The sequence below is a fragment of the Pseudopipra pipra genome, chromosome 15 (genome assembly GCF_036250125.1).
Source record: "Pseudopipra pipra isolate bDixPip1 chromosome 15, bDixPip1.hap1, whole genome shotgun sequence".
NCBI lineage: Eukaryota > Metazoa > Chordata > Aves > Passeriformes > Pipridae > Pseudopipra > Pseudopipra pipra.
In genome coordinates this window covers 815,681-831,276 of record NC_087563.1, presented here as the reverse complement: position 1 = coordinate 831,276, position 15,596 = coordinate 815,681, and the positions used below count along the sequence as shown (strand labels likewise).

General features: G+C 46.6%; 1 long non-coding RNA gene across 1 annotated transcript; it reads right to left on the bottom strand.

Annotated features, from left to right (window-relative positions):
- Positions 1–577: 577 nt before the first annotated feature.
- LOC135422331 (uncharacterized) lies at positions 578–10,690 on the bottom strand. Its single transcript, XR_010434435.1, has 3 exons — positions 10,557–10,690; positions 6,025–6,117; positions 578–2,622 (listed from the first exon to the last, which is right to left on the bottom strand). It is a non-coding gene; the product is annotated as an uncharacterized LOC135422331 (long non-coding RNA).
- Positions 10,691–15,596: the final 4,906 nt, after the last annotated feature.

Genomic DNA, 15,596 nt, shown 5'->3' with positions numbered 1-15,596 from the left:
AGACAAATCTGCACTCTGCATTTAGAGTTTTTCAAATGTTCTTTGTCTGTTGCCTCCATGCTCTTTGCTGTGATTGTGTCAGACTCTGCTGGCTCACAACAGCGAAGTTAATAAAGTCTCCCCAAGAATGGCTCCTGAGGGCTCCTTCCTGCACGGGACTGTGGGGACAGGTGCCTGCAAAACTGATGGGATCTCAGCAAAGGTCTCTTTGCGGGATCAGGGGCAATAATCCTGCCTGCCTCCACTGCACGGGGATGTCTGGCAGCAGCGTGGTGAGCTGGGCCTTGCTGTGTGTGGAGGTACAGGATGCAATTATCACTTTATTCTTTATTCTATTCATAATTTTTTACATTTGTGCTTATTTCCTTACTTATGGAAATTGATTTCTGCTCAACTTTAAACAATTGCAGTTAAAAGGAGTCTGATAATAATAGCTCTGAGAGGGGTTACAAACCCAGAGCTGAGACCAGAGGGCCATCGTGTCACCTCACTGCTTGTGGGGGCAGTGATGGCCCAGAGATCTCCCCAGGTTACCCAGGTGGGTGGAGCTGAGACAGACGAGCTACTTCTTCAGCCCAGTTATCCCTCTGCCCCTCACACCATCCCTCCCTACCTGCACTTCCACAAAAGCTCTCAGGCACCTTCCACCCCACTGTCTATCTGAGAGCTCTCTGAAGGGCTCTCTGAGAGCTCTCCCTTTTAAATGCAGGGGTATTTGAGCCTAGCATTTGCCAAATCCAGTATTTTCTAGCAGCTGGAGCCATGGCAGCCTCTGTCTGTGCCCTGAGCAGGGCGAGCACAGGCAGCAGATCTGATTCCCCACCCAGCTCCCCCCAGCCTTGGCTGGATCATCCATGATCCCTGTCCTGTCCTGCAGGCCTGCACTGCTCAGAATAAGGCAGCTCAGAGAAAACACACATCGAAGTACGTCCTCAGAAAACGATGTTATCTTAAGGACTTTGTAGAATCATGGAATTGGTAAGGTTGGAAAAGCCCTTTAAGGTCACCAAATCCAACAAAGCAGCATCATATTCATCAGTAAACCATGCCCTTAAGTGCCACAGTTACACAGCTTTTGAACACTTGGGGGGATGGTGACTCCACCACTACCCTGGACTGCTTGTTCCAATGCTTGACAAGCCTTTCTGTGAAGAATTTTCTCTTAATATCCTTATGTCTGAATCTCCTTTGGTGTAACTTGAGGCCATGTCCTCTCATTCTCTTCTTGCCTTCAATAAATATAGATACTGAACTAAGAAACTATCAAGTTATAACAATGAATTTTACTCAGTTTTTAATAGTTTTTTAAAATTTAAATCCTGAAGGACCATTCAGTCAAATTAATCCCCATGTCATTTCCAGCTTTCAGGTGAGACTAAATGACACAGCTCACCACTGTCAGCTCAGTTCTCCTTTGTTTTAGCAGGTTTCTCCTCCTTCCCAGTGGACCTCTGCCTTTCCCCCAGGTCTTTTGCTGATCTGTAGTACAAGTTACACAGAGTCTGTCTGATTCATTAGTGCCCTCAATGTGATCTCTGTGCTTCTCTGAGTTTCCTTCCAAATTCCCCCTTCTCTGACTATCATCCACAGGCAGACCATACACCTTTAGTACCAGAATTTAATAGGAAAGAAATTATGGAGACCATAACTACTGAAAAACTATTTGATATTTAAAAAATTCCAACATAATCTTCCCACTAATAAACAGAGAAGAAATCAGAGAAATAAAATCACTAAATGGTTTTAGCCATCACTTCTCTCCAAGCCCCTTTCCAGTTTGTTTGAAGCTTTTCAGGAAGTTCCAGTCTGGACTTAGGCTGTCTTTCTATTCTTTCTCAAGGTCTGCTTTGGTTGAATAATGCACATGGAAGAGAAAATACAGCTAGCCAGGAAAAAAAAAAATGAGTGTGATCATGAAGTGCAGATAAACTTGCCATTTCTTTTGTGAAGGCTTCTATTCTGTTTTTCAAATGAGGGCAAGATCAGCTGAATTTGTGATTTATATTAAGAAAAAAAGATAGTCCTTGCCTCATTTATCTACAATGTGTAAGTGGGCCCCTGGATCCCTTCTCATTCTGCCACTTCCCAAGCAGTTGTTTGATCCCAACCCCAGCAAGAAAAGGCTCTGTCAGAGCAATGGCAGTGTTGGAGGCTGAAACAAGGGTTTTATCAGAGGGGTTTCAGTGGGAAAAGGGAAGCTCTGGGGTTCACCTGCTGAAATGAGGCAGTTTGTTCCAAGCGCAGCAGCTGCAGTCTGGCAAAGCTTGACTTTGGGATTAAATTAAGAAATGCATTTCTGACCAGGAAAACACATAATTACCAAATGATTTGGCTCTGTTAAGTTTGGGGATGAATTCTTCGAGAGGGTATTATTTTTTCTTTCAAAAGGAACTGCAGTTTAAGGTGACCTGGAATACTTCCTATGTTACCATTTTTTCCAGGTAAAGTTTCCATTTGTCTTTTATTTTTTTCAGCTTGAATATGTGTTATGAACTTACCCTTCTCTGTTCTTTGCTGAAAGATTTTGCTCAACTCCTTCCATCAGGGTCCTGGAGCTCTGGTCCAGGACTCCATGTTTGCTGTCAGAGTGCTCAGCAAGGTGGCCCTAAGGTCACTGGAGTACTGCAGTAGCAAAGCAGAGAATATTAAAAATGGGGTTTGGAAATTTAACCCCGAGGTTACTCACCTGGTGAAGCTGTGAGCGAGTCTGTTGTTGCCCTCTGGGTGGGGAGCCTGGCCAGCAGCAGGCAGGGCTCTGAGCCCGCCGGGGTCCAGGCGCTGAGCTCCGACCTGCACCGGCTGTACAGCAGGACTGGAGTGAGTGGGATCAGCAGTGGGCGTTGGCCCCTAACCAGTTCCAACTCAGAAAGCCTCGAGAGGGAGGTAGCAGGAATATCCTTGAGCACTTTTCAGGTCTTTTCAGAATGGTGCAAATTCGGGTTCTTTGCTGTGTGCTCTCGAGAAGCTCCATCATCTCTATCCTTTCTGTAGTACTATTCCCATTATATTCTGACAGATCTATGGACTACTTAAAGCAGAACTTTGTATTACCTTAGAAGACTGTTGGTTTATGTTCGAAATACGGAACAGGAGGGGACCTCTAGTGCTCCACTACCTTGCTACTACAGCCAAGCAAGTCATATAACCCCGTTTAGTCTTTATTACATTGGCCGTGTCAGTCAGAGCCTGATGGCCTTGGGCGTAAGCACATCCCTGGGATAAGCACTTACAATTATGCAGAGGAGAAGGAACCACTCTGATAAACCTGTGCCCACATACCTGGCAAGGTTTCTGAGCAGTCTGATATTGCAGTCTAGAGGAATATTGCCCGTATTCCACAAATTCCAAGTGTATAAAAAGAGAGCTTTTTGAAGGTAGGCTGAAAATCAGTTTTTAGTATGCAAAATTTAGTAGACTTTTGAAGTTAATGTAACTTGAAGAGTGTTAGAAAGCATGAAAGTCTGAGATTTGTTTGCCAGATTTTTTAAAAAACCTTTAACAGGTGTAAACCTATTTAAACCTTAAACAAATCTCAAAATAAACACACACCATTACCATCAAAATTACAGCTCTTCTGTACACATGCAAAAATGTGGGATAATAAAAGAAAATGTAGTAAAACTGTAACACTAAGGATAAGCCATGACAATTCTACAGGATTATGGGAAGTGTTTGCTTTAATGTTTCCTTGGCAAATTCTGTGCCCTCAGCACAGTTCCTCTCACACCAGAAGCACCCTGTTCCATGTTACTGTCTTTGCTGCCAATGCAGCAGTGCTGGAAGCAGAGGCAGGAGCTGATCACACAGTTGGGTCCTAAACCACTTAGGAGTCCTAAACCAAAACGGAACATCTTCTGGGAGCAGGTGCAAAGGACCTGTGCCCAACACCAAAGCCCTGTCTCACAGTGACAAATGCAAAGTTCAGGCCACTTGAAGGCTGCTACACTTCAGTAAGGAAACAATGTCAGGAGCCACGTGCAACCACCCCAGTGATGCTGAGCTGCTGCTGTCTCAAAAGACTCAGTGCTATGTTAGGGTGGACCCTGGGTACAATTCCCATTTTGGCCTAACTAACCCTACTGGTGCAAGCATGTATCAATGCCAGTTCTTCTGAGTCACTAAGTAAACGCAATACATTCCCTTTGAAATGAATTATAGGCAAAGAAGATATCATTAAAACAAAAGGAGAAGAGAACAAGCAGTAAAACATGGTAACTGTGTTCTTGCTATCTCACGAACTGTACAGACAGAGACCCTACCTGAAATAAAGGAACCCATTCCCAATAAATAAATCAGCAGCGCGCTGAAACGAGCCAAGCAAAGTTGACTTTTACAGCTATACATAAGTACGTGTCCTACTTTTTCTTAACATGAAATAAATAACCTTGATGCAATAGGGGTAATACAAATATTGTAAATCCTATTTCTTGTTCTCCACCCTTGCAAAAGAAATGTAAAACTTGTTCGTAAGTACAAGTGCTTGTACATATCCATGTCTGCTAAGCAAACCCCACAATCATTAGAACTAGTCTAATTTCAGTAAAAAGAGTATTCTGCCAGTCACAAATTTATTCCTTATGATTTACAGCTCTATGGTTTTATCTTCAAGTGAAATATTTAATTTCTTCTTATATTGAAGTATCAAAACCACATAATTAATATGTAGTCAGGCTAATCCTTAAACGCTATAAATCAGAAGCATTATATAAACAAAAGTGTCGTCTTGAACAAGATTGGGAATGCACAAAACTACTTATTTCCCACTTTTATAATGATGCAGTGACTCAGAGCAGATAGAAAATGATTAGTTTTCCTTCCAAAGTAGGAAATATTGCTTCCATCTGTAAAGTATAATATTGTGATGCCATAAAGTTTTCCTAAACACTGAATTTGCCCTTATTCCCTCTCAATCATTTTAAAAGAACTGCTCTCTCTTATAGAGCTTGGATTTAAATCACAATAACACACCAAGAAGATGAATGACAGTGCTGTTGGATATGGCTAAAATTGGATCCTTCAGCACAGGTGAATGATGAGACAGTGCTTCTTTTCTTGATGTATTTTCTTCTTCTATTAGTTTCCTCCCATGGCTGGGATTTCAGTGTGAATTTTAATGTATGCGGTTGCTGCTAATCTTAGTGTCTGATTTTTTCCAGCACCCTCTGATTGTATAGACAATTCATTCTCCAAAGCAGTAATACACTGAGGCTTGTGACTGCCCAGGAAATAAAGCAATTCAGAATAAAGTTAGAGCCGGCTCTGCAGAAAGGCACAGACAACAGGTCAATATCCTCAGAAACGACAGCTCGCCACACAAAAATGCACACATTTAGATCAACACGCGTGCATTTACTCAGATGGCTTCCTTTTCAGACAATATTGTCTCTATTAAGTCACCAGGGAAACATGATGGGTATATCCAAATTCATAGCTTCAGATTGTATTGAAAGGGCAAATTGCAGAGTATTTCCTGGTTTTCAGAATCTGCCACAGATGCACACAATCCAAATTGCAATCAATGCCAGCACTTAAGCGCTTGCGCTCAGATAATACCCCCCAAAGCTAGTTGTTCCTGGGAAACCTTTCGGAGAAAGAAATTGGTTAACTGTTTTTCTAGGGAACAATTTTTCTCATGTGATTTTCACAGCATTCTTGTTTCATCTTTCTATCTAAAAGCTCAATGAGCTTTCATAGCTTCTGTGCCTGCTTGATTCTGGAAACGTGAAGACATTCATTAGAAAAAGGTTAATCGTATACTTGCATGATCCAAGATTGGGTGTAAAAGTTGGGGTAAAAGTTTGAGAGGATTTTTCATCAAAATAAAGCCACTCAACCTGTGTGAACTAATCTATAAGATACTTACACAGTGCATGAGCTGAAACCTACTCTCCACTTCTAATGTGAGCATAATGGAGCAAGTCCCAAGGTAAGAGATGGGTGATTTGAAGGGCAACAGGCAGCTCTCTTCCATGTTTTAACTATTCTGGCACATGAAGAGCGAATCTGGTGGAATTTGTTAAACACTTTCTCATTGAGAAGTATAAGTCCAAGCAGTGATCTTGACACAGACCATTGGCAGTCTTCAAAAATGATGGTGTTCATTAGGATTGACATCATCTGAAAGAAAATTCAGACATGTTTACACGAACGTGGATGCTGCTTTTATACTGTGTGATATGCTGAGAAGGAAAAATTCATGAAACCTTTACTAACCCTGCTGGAATCACTGACATTTCCTATATGAACAAAAGTCATTCTTCCAAACAAAAATTTCCAAAACCAAAACTACCAGGTGAAGAAAGTTAAAGAAAATTAATGCCAAAGCTCAGCTCTAAAGAAAAAGTTGAAATAAACCCAAATATGAACTGAGATTTAGAGCAGTGTTAATTTAAGGTACAGGCTTTGGAGCTTACTACAGGGATTTTCCCAATTGTGACACTATTTCCAGAGATCAATACACATGTGACCAGATCTGTACAAGTTTCAGAGGAATCCCAGGCTGCTCTTCAAGATTCTGGTTTTCCTGCATCTGCCTTTCTCCATGTGACACAGCCAGGTGCTGGAAGGGAACACTCCCTCTTTCAACACAGGCAATTGTGATTACAGCAAGAGGTCTATAAATCTGTACCACTTCCACCACAGTTACAGACCCAACCTCTGAGTCTGGACATTTTACTTTACTTCTGTGACTTGGCTTACAGAGCTGTACAGCAGGGATAAAGCCACTTCATCAGCTTTATAAAGCACTGAGATCTATCTGCTCACATAATTGGGTTCTGTTGGCACCCGAACAGAAGCTGCACAATTCACTTTGCTCATTGGCTGGCACCCATCCAGAGCCCCATGGAGCACCCTACCTCTGAGCCCTCTTCTCGTCCTGCTCTACTTCTGTACCTCTGGTGTGGGTAGCTGGGAAGGATAGGGCTTATTTTAGGGACTGGCACAATTTTTGTACAAAGAAATTAAAAAATAACGATAGAATCCTTTGAAAGATAAAATGCTCTAAGACATCCTTGAGACACGTTAGTCTGGAACGCCAAAGGCCACAACATATACAAACGTAAAAACATTACTCAGAGATTAAACAGAGTGAAAATTTGTAAAATGTCACCAGTAAATAGTTTGACTCACGTTTATAAAATATCTACACCCTAAAACCAAACACAGAGGAAGTAGAAAATCATTAAATCCTTTCTTCTAGGCCAATGAGTAGCTACGAGCCAGGTCTCCAGAGAGCTGCCACATTGCAAACTAGCCTGTAATAACTGACCAAGGCGAAGTCAAACAGCATGTTTCACTAAATGAAAAAGATGAATCCCAGCACTACAAATCACCTGGAACAGAGAGATCCAGAAATAATTTCAGCTTTTAGGTTAGGAACATATGGTCTGGCATGGGAAAGGCCAATTCCCCACTTGACTTCACAGTAATGTATCAGGCAAACTGTTTTCCATTACTCATAGGACAAAAAGAGTTCCATGCTGCTTTGGAACCAATGCAAACAATTCCAAACCTCTGCATGAACACTAATAGGGGCTTGTTTTCCAAACATGAAGAATAATTATGACTTCTTATAATTCATTCCTCACTAGGTTTTCATCTCTGTAGTTTGTAACAAAGCTAGCTGGTAGGACAGAGACATTTTTTTAAGTAATAAAACAAACTCACTCAAGCTGTGAATTTGTCTGAGCACCACACCTCACATGCCCATATTTCTTAAAAAATGTGCTAAGCATGGAGAGACCTTCAATATGATGCTTAACCTGAACAGAGCATGCTCAGGTCCCAGTTGACCCAGAGGGAAAGTACCATCTCTTCAAACTTCACTTTTACCAAATAACTCATGACATTGTCTTTAAGGTCTCTAGCCCAGAAGCTCTAAGTTGCAAATGAACTGCAAAGCAAATACATTAGGAGTTTTTGGCCTAAATATGGAAGATGACCAAAATTTCCAAAATTTCCCTGGAAAACACTTATTTGTCTCTATGAGTAAGTAGTACTGACAGCACTGAAAGAAGCAAGGAATACAATGAATGTTTTAATTCATAAAAACAAAGCCAATATCAACCAACCTATGTAACAATAATAATAACTACTAATTGTGTGTTCTGATATTGGCCAACCAGGACAGGCAATGGTGAAACCTTCCTTCCTGCTCTGAGCTTTTTCTCTGACAAGATTCTACTGTCAAACGTTTTTCATTCCACTTCTGACACTTAAGGACTAGTGAAAGAGAACCCTTCAGAAATCATTAGCCATACAGGGCCCCCCACTGTGTTTAAGAGTTAGGGAGTACTCATCCCAGTCTTGTGCATGATTGTTTTCATCATGGGCCAACCCATTCCTTTCAGCTAAACTGGAACTGAGTGCTTACATGCACACCTGCTGTGGTGAAAGGAACTGTTGGGTCCAGTGGTTCCTCTGCACTAGTGGGAACAAACATCTGCCCATGAGCTCTGCAACAGCCAGTAATGCCTGTTCTGAAGTTATGTTAGTTTATTACTTGCAGAGGTGGACAATTTGGAATCCTATCATGTTGTCTTTGCAGGTGCCTTAGACATCCCACTTCTTGCAAAGATTAAAAGAGAAATAATCAGGGTGCATGGCCCAGACCTAAGAGTTGCACATGCAAAATCGGGGTAAACCAAGATCTCTGTGGAGGCTGTCAGGAGTGTATTACTGCATGAGCAGAGGACAGTCAGCAATTACTGAGCCTAATTACAGGATGCAAGGCACAAAAGTTCATAATAACCACCTTAAACTTCTTCTTTTTTTTGCTTTCCATATTTCTCTCTCTCAGCAGTCACCACTGCTTTGTTTTACTCCGTAGCTCTGATTTCTAGTGCTACTTCTGCATGATCCTACAGCAAACTGTGCATTGCAAATCCTTCTTTGCTTTACAGTGCTGCTGACACCCCCCGAGAGACTGCACTGAAAGCAGCCAAGGAGACCACCCTGCTGGAAAAGAGCTTCTTTCTGAGGGAGACAGCCTGCACCAGTTCATCCACTCATCTGGACAAGGCTCATTCTACTTTATATCAAAGCTTTGCCCCAGCAAACAGCACTGGGTTACTGGTGGTGCAGCAGACTTCAACTCTGCCTTGACCAGAGGTATCAGGCTTTCATTCCATCTCATCTCACTGACACTCCCTGTCTTGCCTCTCTACTATTTCCACATAATATAGAACACCTTCTTCCAGGTGACCCCTGCAGCGTCCTCCTTCAGGCCTCATGTCACCCCTGATTTGGCTCCCTTGGAGTCAGAAGCTGCTGCTGGGGTTCAGGGGTACTTGCACATATTTAGCCCACAGGTGTGAGTGGGAAAGCCAGGCTATGGCACTGCCTGCATGCTCCGGCTTTGCAGGGAGCATCTCTCCATCATCTAACTGGTGATCACAAAGCAACTCAATGGCAAGACAAAGCGTGGGGCACAGAAGCAGAATTAATCAAGCACATGGATTTTTTCCTAGTGGAAAACACCCTATTAGTAGAAATAGAAATGTGTTGCTTCAGGGAGAATGACAGAGCCTGCCCAGCTGGGGCTGACCCGGGCCTGGCGCTGACTCAGGCACAAAACAAGGTCTCAAGGAGGGGAAAGAGGCATTAAAAAGGAAGGAGGTGGGGGAACAGATAATCTATTTTATACTTAGTTTAAAAGAGTTCAAAACAGTGACCTTGCCTCTGTTCTCTTAAACACAGGGCATCACTTTGTCTGGGTCAATAATGTTTCTCCTGACATATTTGTTCTTTACAAAAGGAGCTATTGGCAGAACTAGCAAGAGTAAAGAACTGTTCTTCCAATAATTTAATTCCTCAGAGCTTCTCCTCCTTCAGAGCCTTGGATGGAGGAGGAAAATGTTGGTCAAGATAACCTTCATTATGAAAACTTCTTCTCAATGAAGCTGGAAGAGAAACTGCCCTTCCATTAAAAAGGTTGTTTTTGCTGTGCCATGTTATCAATAGAACATTTGCATCACTGCAGGTACTGTAATTTATTTCTCTTTCCCATATGTTGGGATGAATCTTTTACTCTGCTGCAACTAATCAAATTTCAACATGAAGAACATTATATTAACACCAGAGACAGCAGTATGTCTCTTTTCCAAAGGATTTAGAATGGTCAAGAACATGTAGAGCTTTTAATTGAATATTCATCTGGTAATAACACTCATTGTTTCCATTCAGATCAGTAAAATATTCAGACTTTTTCATTGTTTGGCATAGAAAATTTGGTAGGTTTTCATAGCTCCAGATTCAGACAGTCTGCTCTTAATTTAGGAGCTGTGATTATTAATTTAAATATCCTTTGGAATTCTTAGTTCTTTTATCATCAATTCTTTCCATATCAGTAAATGGATCATAATTTACTAATCACACGAGGAAGATTTAAATGCCTCAAGATTATTAAATACCTTAAATTTTAATCTGTTGTTTTAAAATATTTATTTTACAAGAAAGCCTGACTTTCACACTGATATTTTCCATGTTTAAAGCTAAAATTTCCAGATGAAATAAGAAAACTAAACCCTTTATTTATCATGAAGGACAGAACAAACCTGTTATTCCTGAACTAAAAATATTTAACTGTCAGAAAGAGCACATCAGTTGAGATTGTAATATTAAAGAGTTTAAGAACCATGAGCCTTTCCCCCGAATGATGAAACCCCATTACTCAAAGAAAAAGTGATATTGGGACTAGCCAAAGGGTGGGAGGGTGTTGAGACTGCAGCTCCCTTCCCTTCCCTTCCCTTCCCTTCCCTTCCCTTCCCTTCCCTTCCCTTCCTTCCCTTCCCTTCCCTTCCCTTCCCTTCCCTTCCCTTCCCTTCCCTTCCCTTCCCTTCCTTCCCTTCCCTTCCCTTCCCTTCCCTTCCCTTCCCTTCCCTTCCCTTCCTTCCCTTCCCTTCCCTTCCTTCCCTTCCCTTCCCTTCCTTCCCTTCCCTTCCCTTCCCTTCCCTTCCCTTCCCTTCCTTCCCTTCCCTTCCCTTCCCTTCCCTTCCCTTCCCTTCCCTTCCTTCCCTTCCCTTCCCTTCCTTCCCTTCCCTTCCCAAACCTTCCTTCCCTTCCCAAACCTTCCCTTCCCTTCCCAACTTCCTTCCCTTCCCACCTCCCAAACCTTCCCTTCCCTTCCTTCCCTTCCCTTCCCTTCCCTTCCTTCCTTCCCTTCCCTTCCCTTCCCTTCCCTTCCTTCCCTTCCCTTCCCTTCCCTTCCCTTCCTTCCCAACCTTCCCTTCCCTTCCTTCCCTTCCCTTCCCTTCCCTTCCTCCTTCCCTTCCTTCCCTTCCCTTCCCTTCCTTCCTTCCCTTCCTTCCCTTCCCTTCCCTTCCCTTCCCTTCCCTTCCCTTCCCTTCCCTTCCCTTCCCTTCCCTTCCCTTCCCTTCCCTTCCTTCCCTTCCCTTCCCTTCCCTTCCCTTCCCTTCCCTTCCTTCCCTTCCCTTCCCTTCCCTTCCCTTCCCTTCCTTCCCTTCCTTCCCTCCCTTCCCTTCCCTTCCCTTCCCTTCCCTTCCCTTGCCTTCCCTTCCCAAACCTTCCTTCCCTTCCCTTCCAAACCTTCCCTTCCCTTCCCTTCCCTTCCCTTCCCTTCCCTTCCCTTCCCTTCCCTTCCCTTCCCTTCCCTTCCCTTCCCTTCCTTCCCTTCCCTTCCCTTCCCTTCCCTTCCCTTCCCTTCCTTCCCTTCCCTTCCTTCCCTTCCCTTCCCTCCCTTCCCTTCCCTTCCCTTCCCTCCCTTCCCTTCCCTTCCCAAACCTTCCCTTCCCTTCCCTTCCTTCCCTTCCCTTCCCTTCCCTTCCTTCCCTTCCTTCCCTTCCCTTCCCTCCCTTCCTTCCCTTCCCTTCCCTTCCCTTCCCTTCCCTTCCTTCCCAAACCTTCCTTCCCTTCCCTTCCCTTCCCTTCCCTTCCCTTCCCTTCCCTTCCCTTCCCTTCCCTCCCTTCCCTTCCCTTCCCTTCCCTTCCTTCCCTTCCCTTCCCTTCCCTTCCCTTCCCTCCTTCCCTTCCCTTCCCTTCCCTTCCCTTCCCTTCCTTCCCTCCCTTCCCTTCCCAAACCTTCCCTTCCCTTCCCTTCCCTTCCCTTCCTTCCCTTCCCTTCCCTTCCCTTCCTTCCTTCCCTTCCCTTCCCTTCCCTTCCCTTCCCTTCCCTTCCCTTCCCTTCCCTTCCTTCCCTTCCCTTCCCTTCCCTTCCCTTCCCTTCCCTTCCTTCCCAAACCTTCCCTTCCCTTCCCAAACCTTCCCTTCCCTTCCAGAACCTTCCCTTCCCTTCCCTTCCCAAACCTTCCTTCCCTTCCCTTCCCTTCCCTTCCCTTCCCTTCCCTTCCCTTCCCTTCCTTCCCTTCCCTTCCCTTCCTTCCCTTCCCAAACCTTCCCTTCCCTTCCCTTCCCTTCCCTTCCCTTCCCTTCCCTTCCCTTCCTTCCTTCCCTTCCCTTCCCTTCCCTTCCCTTCCCTTCCCTTCCCTTCCCTTCCCTTCCCTTCCCTTCCCTTCCTTCCCTTCCCTTCCTTCCCTTCCTTCCCTTCCCTTCCCTTCCCTTCCTTCCCTTCCCTTCCCTTCCTTCCTTCCCTTCCCTTCCCTTCCCTTCCCTTCCCTTCCCTTCCCTTCCCTTGCCTTCCCTTCCCAAACCTTCCTTCCCTTCCCTTCCCAAACCTTCCCTTCCCTTCCCTTCCCTTCCCTTCCCTTCCCTTCCCTTCCCTTCCCTTCCCTTCCCTCCCTTCCTTCCCTTCCCTTCCCTTCCCTTCCCTTCCCTTCCCTTCCCTTCCCTTCCCTTCCCTTCCCTTCCCTTCCCTTCCCTTCCCTTCCCTTCCCTTCCCTTCCCTTCCCTTCCCTTCCCTTCCCTTCCCTTCCCTTCCCTTCCCTTCCCTTCCCTTCCCTTCCTTCCCTTCCCTCCCAAACCTTCCCTTCCCTTCCCTTCCCTTCCCTTCCTTCCCTTCCTTCCCTTCCCTTCCCTTCCTTCCCTTCCTTCCCTTCCCTTCCCTTCCCTTCCCTTCCTTCCCTTCCCTTCCCTTCCTTCCCTTCCCAAACCTTCCCTTCCCTTCCCAAACCTTCCCTTCCCTTCCCTTCCCTTCCCTTCCCAAACCTTCCCTTCCCAAACCTTCCCTTCCTTCCCTTCCCTTCCCTTCCTTCCTTCCCTTCCCTTCCCTTCCCTTCCCTTCCCTTCCCTTCCCTTCCCTTCCCTTCCCTTCCCTTCCTTCCCTTCCTTCCCTTCCCTTCCCTTCCCTTCCCTTCCCTTCCCTTCCCTTCCCTTCCTTCCCTTCCCTTCCCTTCCCTTCCCTTCCTTCCCTTCCCTTCCAAACCTTCCTTCCCTTCCCTTCCCTTCCCTTCCCTTCCCTTCCTTCCCTTCCCTTCCCTTCCCTTCCCTTCCCTTCCCTTCCCTTCCTTCCCTTCCCTTCCCTTCCCTTCCCTTCCTTCCCTTCCCTTCCCTTCCCTTCCCTTCCCTTCCCTTCCCTTCCCTTCCCTTCCCTTCCTTCCCTTCCCTTCCCTTCCCTTCCTTCCCTTCCCTTCCCTTCCAAACCTTCCCTTCCCAAACCTTCCCTTCCCAAACCTTCCCTTCCCTTCCCAAACCTTCCCTTCCCTTCCCAAACCTTCCCTTCCCTTCCCTTCCCTTCCCTTCCCTTCCCTTCCCTTCCCTTCCTTCCCTTCCCTTCCCTTCCCTTCCCTTCCCTTCCCTTCCCTTCCCTTCCCTTCCCTTCCCTTCCTTCCCTTCCTTCCCTTCCCTTCCCTTCCCTTCCCTTCCTTCCCTTCCCAAACCTTCCCTTCCCTTCCCTTCCCTTCCCTTCCCTTCCCTTCCCTTCCTTCCCTTCCTTCCTTCCCTTCCCTTCCCTTCCCTTGCCTTCCCTTCCAAACCTTCCCTTCCCTTCCCTTCCCAAACCTTCCCTTCCCTTCCTTCCCTTCCCTTCCCTTCCTTCCCTTCCCTTCCCTTCCCTTCCCTTCCTTCCCTTCCCTTCCCTTCCCTTCCCTTCCCTTCCCTTCCCTTCCTTCCCTTCCCTTCCTTCCCTTCCCTTCCTTCCCTTCCCTTCCCTTCCCTTCCCTTCCCTTCCCTTCCCTTCCCTTCCCTTCCCAAACCTTCCCTTCCCTTCCCTTCCTTCCTTCCCTTCCCTTCCCTTCCCTTCCCTTCCTTCCCTTCCCAAACCTTCCCTTCCAAACCTTCCCTTCCCTTCCCTCCCTTCCCTTCCCTTCCTTCCCGTCCCTTCCCTTCCCTTCCCTTCCCAAACCTTCCCTTCCCTTCCTCCCTTCCCTTCCTTCCCTTCCCTTCCCTTCCCTTCCTTCCCTTCCCTTCCTCCTTCCCTTCCCTTCCCTTCCCTTCCCTTCCCTTCCCTTCCCTTCCTCCCTTCCCTTCCCTTCCCAAACCTTCCCTTTCCCTTCCCTTCCCTTCCCTTCCTTCCCTCCCTTCCCTTCCCTTCCCTTCCCAAACCTTCCCTTCCCAAACCTTCCCTTCCCTTCCCTTCCCTTCCCTTCCCTTCCTTCCCTTCCCAACCTTCCCTTCCCTTCCCTTCCCTTCCCTTCCCTTCCCAAACCTTCCCTTCCCAACCTTCCCTTCCCAAACCTTCCCTTCCCTTCCCTTCCCTTCCCTTCCCTCCCTTCCCTTCCCTTCCCTTCCCTTCCCTTCCCTTCCCTTCCTTCCTTCCCTTCCCTTCCCTTCCCTTCCCTTCCCTTCCCTTCCCTTCCTTCCCTTCCCTTCCCTTCCCTTCCCTTCCTCTTCCCTTCCTTCCCTTCCCTTCCCTTCCCTTCCCTTCCTTCCCTTCCCTTCCCTTCCCTTCCCTTCCCTTCCCTTCCCTTCCTTCCCTTCCCTTCCCTTCCCTTCCTTCCCTTCCCAAACCTTCCCTTCCCTTCCCTTCCCTTCCCTTCCCTTCCTTCCCTTCCCTTCCCTTCCCTTCCCTTCCCTTCCCTTCCCAAACCTTCCCTTCCCTTCCCTTCCCTTCCCAAACCTTCCCTTCCCTTCCCTTCCCTTCCCTTCCCTTCCCTTCCCTTCCCTTCCCTTCCCTTCCCTTCCCTTCCCTTCCCTTCCCTTCCCTTCCCTTCCCTTCCCTTCCCTTCCCTTCCCTTCCCTTCCCTTCCCTTCCCAAACCTTCCCTTCCTTCCCCTTCCCTTCCCTTCCCTTCCCTTCCCTTCCTTCCCTTCCCTTCCCTTCCCTTCCCTTCCCTTCCCTTCCCTTCCTTCCCTTCCCTTCCCTTCCTTCCCTTCCCTTCCTTCCTTCCTTCCCTTCCCTTCCCTTCCCAAACCTTCCCTTCCCTTCCCAAACCTTCCCAAACCTTCCAACCTTCCTTCCCTTCCTTCCTTCCCTTCCCTTCCCTTCCCTTCCCTTCCCTTCCTTCCCTTCCCTTCCCTTCCCTTCCCAAACCTTCCCAAACCTTCCCAAACCTTCCCAAACCTTCCCAAACCTTCCCAAACCTTCCCAAACCTTCCCTTCCCTTCCCTTCCCTTCCCTTCCCTTCCCTTCCCAAACCTTCCCTTCCCTTCCCTTCCCTTCCCTTCCCTTCCCTTCCCTTCCCTTCCCTTCCCTTCCCTTCCCTTCCCTTCCCTTCCTTCCCTTCCTTCCCTTCCCTTCCCTTCCCTTCCCTTCCCTTCCCTTCCTTCCCTTCCCTTCCCTTCCCTTCCCTTCCCTTCCCTTCA